This window comes from Grammomys surdaster, unplaced genomic scaffold (assembly GCF_004785775.1).
Source record: "Grammomys surdaster isolate TR1022 unplaced genomic scaffold, NIH_TR_1.0 278, whole genome shotgun sequence".
Taxonomy (NCBI): Eukaryota; Metazoa; Chordata; class Mammalia; order Rodentia; family Muridae; genus Grammomys; species Grammomys surdaster.
The window spans coordinates 12,772,708-12,778,902 of NW_021604719.1; positions in this window are offsets into that span (position 1 = coordinate 12,772,708).

Genomic DNA, 6,195 nt, shown 5'->3' on the forward strand with positions numbered 1-6,195 from the left:
ACACCTTTCTTATAGCCTTGACTCTAAAGCCAGAACCATGTGGCTGAAGGTGCCAAGTTCTACTTGCTGAGGCTGGAACTTGATTCTGTCATTTAAGTACATTTTTATTGGGTTTCTGGTTATGATAGTTTCCTTCACTGCCAATGCTTTTCTCTACTTCTTTTTCAGAAGCTCAAAGCTTAGTTGTGTGGAATGTTATCCTAAGCACCATTGCTTTTATTCCATTTAGCCTCAAACATTTCTTTAATTTTATTTAATCTCCTTGAACACAGAGTTTGGATCCCTTAAACTTCCTGGTGCTCTTCTTTTCCTCAAGCTGTACATTTTGTAATGTTCCTTGATCAACTTGCTCCTTTTTGTTATAGATATGCTTAAGAGTGGCCACAACACATTCAATACTAGGCTGTCTTGAAATCTCCCCTCCCAATGCCATGAATCTGAAAGTCTTTAGTTTAGCCTCAGGTAGATTGTTGTTGTTGTTGTTGTTGTTGTTGTTGTTGTTGTTGTTTTCCACAAGGGCAAAAGGCAGCCACATTCTTTACCAAAATATTCTAAGAACAGTCTCTAGGGTACTTACTAATATTCTTTACCTCTGAAACCTCTTGAGCTAGGCTGTTATAATCTACATTGCTCTAAGTACCACTATTTTCCATGCTTCTAATAGTATAGCCCATTAAGCTCCATTTAAAATGTTCAACTGCTTTCATAATCCAAAATCCCAAAGTCTACATTATGCCAGGAAGAAGCATAGTCAGGTCTATCACAGCAATATTCCTCTCCCTGGTCTCAACTTCTGTCTTAGTATGCATTATATTGAAGAGACAACATGACCAAGGCATCTCTTATAAGAAAGCATTCAATTGGGACTTGCTTACAGTTTCAAAGGTTAAGTCTATTTCCATCATGGCAGGGAGTATAGTAGCATGCAGGCAGACATGGTGAAGTTGAGAGAGTTCCACCTCTGGATCTGCAGGCAGCAGGAAAAGAGAGCCACTTGGCCTAGCTTAGGCCCTTGAAACTTCAAATTATACCCCCAGTGACACACTTCCTCCAACAGGGCCACTTCTAATCCCTCTCATATAGCACCACTCTCTAATGAACCCATGGAGGCCATTCCTACTCAAACCACGCTGAGGGAAAAACCACGAGGTAGTGGAGTCCTGGAATTGCACAGCAGCTACCCACAGGGAGGCTTTCCAAGCTGGCAGTTCCCACAAACAGGAAAAGGCCCAGAGTTCCAAAGGCTGGAAGCTTCGGCGATGGCAGGCCCAATGATACAAGAAAGTCCATGAGTTCCAAGAGTTTTATTGCCATGGTGCGGTAGTTGGATCTGGATGTGCACCCACACACACACAGTTCAGCCAGGGGAGGGCTGGCTTAAATAGGGAGGAGGAGAGGAGGGACTGAGAAGGAATAACTTAATTTAGCCACACACCCTAGCCTTTAGGTAACTCATGAATATGGAAATCTCTTGAGGCTGAAGCCTGTAGTCATGCCCTCTCTAGCCAAACCTGACTGCAAGGTGCAGATTAATGGGGATATAGACCACATATAGGAGTCTGGAATCCGAGGCTGTGGGGAGATGCGTGCCGTCCCTACCCAGGCAATGGTCATCTGTTGGGTCTCAAGCTATTTCAAACCCAGTGCTCTACCAGGGAGACCAAATCATCCCTTCATAGTCCTACACCATCACAGTTACACATATACAATGTAAACCTTTCTAGAAGTTTCCTTGCAGATATACCTCAAAGTATGTCTCCTGAGTGATGATAAGTCCAGTTAGGTTGATAATAGAATCATTATATAGTTGGATATAACTATTAAAACAGCATAGTACTAGCTTTAAAAATAGACACATAGCCCCTCAAAATGGCACAAAACTGAACCCAACAGTTCTCTGTCAATAGATTTTCAACAGAGGGTGGCAAGAACATATAATGGCAAAAACTAGAGTCTCACTAATAAGTCATATTGAAAAAATTTGAATCTACATGGAGAAAAAAGAAAGTATCTTTATTTCACATGATGTCAACAAAAAACTAGTTCACAATGAGTAAAAAATGTAAACTAGACCTAAAACTATAATGTCACTAGAAGAAAGAAAATCTTTGTAACTTGGACTTGAACAATGGCTTTTGAATAAGACTCTCAAAGAACAGGCAACTGTTGAAGGAAATATTAAATCTCAAATAGGGGTTTTCTACACCACCTTTGATCATTCAGTTCCCAGATGTGATGGTTTGAATGTGGTGGCCCAGGGAGTGGCACTATTAGGAGGTGTAGCTCTGTTGGAGTAGGTGTGGCCTTGTTGGAGAAAGTGTGTCACTGTGGGAATGGGTTTTAAAATTCTCACCCTAGCTGCCTGGAAACCAGTCTTCTCCTATCTGCCTCCAGATGAAAATGTAGAACACTCAGATCTTCCTGTACCAAGCCTGTCTGGATGCTGCCATGTTCCTGTCTTGAGGATAACAGACTATACCTCTGAACCTGTAAACAAACACCAATTAAATGTTGACCTTTTAAGAGTTGCCTTGGTCATGGAGTCTGTTCACAGTAATGAAACCCTAACTCAGACACCAGATAAAAACCTCAAAATTTTATATTTATAATAAGCCCTAGATAGCATTAAAGCTGGGCAGATATCTACCCTCTATGCTATTATGTCTACTTCCCTGCCAATAACCCAAGATATGACTAATGATGTTCTTCCTGGGCCATTCTTGGCCAACCCTCATGCCCATGTTCTCATAATTCACCTATCCTAAGTCATCTTCTCCTCTCTCCATCTTCTTTTCCTCTCCTCATCATGATACTCCCCAGACCCCAAGTCTAGGAACTAAAACCTCATCTGCTTCTCTTACACCTTACTATATAGGCTGTTGGCATCTTTATTCAAGCAATAATTTTAAATTAAGGAGCAAGGTCACCTAGAATCATTTGGTGTATGTGTGGTTTCCCTCATCCCTGGTGGTAACCAGACTTTGGGAGCCAGTATTTAGCATTATAATACATAGCAACAGGCCAAACCTCAACAGGCAACTAAACCAGAAATAAATAGGATTGTTTCAAACTAGAATGTTGCACAGAAAAGAGAACAAAGTGTAGTGAGATCCAACACACTGAGAGGATAGGTGTCAAATATCTAAAACAAGTAAAGGGCTCAAACAACTCCATAGCAGGAAGACCAACTTACAAATAAGAACATGTTCTACTTTCTGATCATTAAGGAAACACAATTCAAAACTACAATAAACCAGTATTTCTACATCTGATAAAATGGTTGTTATCAAAGATTATTTAAACATTAATTTGGAAATAAACAAGTTTACAGAGGATCATTTCTGTCATTAATAAAGGACAGGAGGCAATAACTGTCAAATTTGAATAAACCCTATTGCTTAAAAAAATTTTCCCTAAAGATAATCTCTTTGACTTGAGATCTTGAGTATCTTTACAAAGTTTGTAAATCAAAAAGCTGCTTTTAGAACAAAAAGTTGTTTTAAAAACCTCTTATAAGCAAACACACACTTATCTTGTCACAAGCATTTCATTAAAAAAAAAAAACAGTCTAAGTGGCAAAAAAGAAACAAACTGCTGACATAGATAAATCTTCCCAGCTGAGAAATGTATAGAAAATATATCAGTATTGACATGAGACTAATTATTATAGCAGGTGTTTGTAGAAAAAATTAATATGGAGTGTCCTGTAGAAAAATTAGTCTGTCATTTTACTTTTTTATTTATTTTTATGTGCATTGGTGTTTGCTTACATGTGTGTCTGTGTCAGGGTGTCAGATCCTCTGGAACTGGAGTTACAGACAGTTGTGAGCTGCTACATGAGTACTGGGAATTGAACTCTGATCCTCTGAAAGAGCAGCCAGTGCTCTTACCTTCTGTGCCATGTCTTCAGCCCCATAGATCTGTCACTCCTGAACACCATGAAATACTGAATGCTCCAGGAGAAAAGATACCTGAGGTGACTTCCACTTCACCTCAATGGCTATGCGAGTTCTCATCAGACATATCCAAAGATCACTCTGAGGAATCCTACCTGCCCTTTTCTCCCCAAAATTATTCAGGTACTTTTTAATAATTTCTAATAATCTTACTAAAATGAACTCCGAAATGCCAGTTCAAACAAGCTTGAAAAGAAAAAAGAAAAACAAAACAACTGAAAGGGGCAGACATGATGCCGCCTCCATTGAGGATTACAGTCAGAGCTTAGTGATGCCGTTACATTTGGCTCTCCTCCAGCTCCTGGCTATCCCTGAGTTGGCTTCTGTTGCTGGCTTTATATCATGGCATAATCTGTACAGATTTCCCTTGCCTGGATGGACTACTTTGACTGCAACATAGAACTCCTAATGGCCATGAAGGGAGATTGCCTTGATAAGAATGGAGTTCCACAGGCCTGTGCCCATGCTGACCCTCTCCTGAAATGTGACCTGTACCCCTTATATAAAATGGGCTATTTTCAGCTGAGTACATTTTAGCTAATACAGATTTTTATACAAGGCAACAAGACACTATAGAAAACAAATCTAAGGAGTACAGAAAAGAGAGCCTTCCTATTTTCTTTACCATAAGTTGACACTCATACCCCATTGATGATGTCAAACTTTGGCCTCTTTTGTGTTGTAAAACCAGCCTTCCTGCCAAACTTGAATAGGTCAAGAGCTAGGTAAGAAACCCGTTTAATTAAAGCCAAAAATGAAATACTATAAATATAGAACAAATGGCAGAACATGTCCCACAGGGAGCACAAGCAAAGAAAATTAGCTTCTGTGATCCAAAATTATGAAATTGAGTATGTTAAACTGAATTGAATGTTTTAACTGTCTTCCATAGCAAGTTTTAATACTAACGACAGATGGGGAGGTAGGTGACTTGGAAGGATGTACTGAGATATAAGATAAACACAGAATCTGACAACTCCAATCGTATACATTTGATGTCCTAAAAAGAAATCCAGAGCTGTTTGCTATATCTTGAGACCTTCTCCAGGGGCTGGCCAAATATAAATAGAAGCCATTAAACTAAGATTCTATGAAAGAGAGACTTGTTGCCAAGGAGACCAAAATCCCAAACTCAAAGGTCATGACCACAGTAATATCTCTTGACATGGTTACTATGTAATGTAAATTACAAATACATGCCTCCTACAATTAAAAGGACTTCCTAAATTAAAGAAACCCCAGCCATATTTCTGAAGAACTCTGACTTAGTCTTAAATCTTCTAGCCACACACCACAAAAGGAAATTGTTTAAGCTGGGTTTTCAGAATGGGTATCCATCTTGCACAAAAACCAGGAAAGTCTAGGGATGAGATATCTCCCAAGGTACCAGCATATGTGGTAATAGAGATTGGAAAATTGATTTTATTCTACAGAAAGAAAAAAAAAACAACAGATGTTGCTGTATGTAGCCAGTAGCCAGTATGATGCCTTGTCAGGAAATCACATATCTTGTCAGTAGACTATGGTTTCTGCTTACACACTAATATATTTGTGTGTGCGTGTGTGTGTGTGTGTGTGTGTGTGTGTGTGTGTGTGTATTCTGTTGGAGATTCTGGTATTTGATACTTGATATTGGTATACAAGTTGAAGAATTAAAGGAAAGATCTATGCTAGAAGTATAAATGCAGGATTGCAGCTGAGATAGCTTGTTCACTATCACTGAGTATCTTTTGCTCTTGATATGTGTGTGTGTATGTGTGTGTACTACTATTTTATTAGTAGTTATTTTCTTATACCGTTACTTCCTTTCTAACCCTTTTTCCACCCTAATTCCTTCCAACTTCTCAACCAGGTAAGATAGAAAGATTAGAGGAGGGCTGGAGAGAGAGCTCAGAGATTAAGATCACTGGCTCCTCTTCCAGAGGTTTTGAGTTCAATTCTCAGCAACCACATGGTGATTCACAACCATCTGTAATGAGATCTGGTGCCTTCTTCGGGCCTGCAGGCGTACATGCAGGAGGAATGGTGTATACATAATGAATAAATAAATCTTAAAAAAATATAATTAGAGGGGAAAGGGGATGTAGATCTCTTTCAGCCAACAAAAAAAACTACTTCCTGCTGATTAGGGTCATTGGATTCCTTGGAGCAAGTCCAACCTTCATTGTCCGGCAGTCCGGCAGTCCAACAAACCAGCAATCCAGCAATCCAGCAATCCAGCAATCCAGCAATCCAGCAA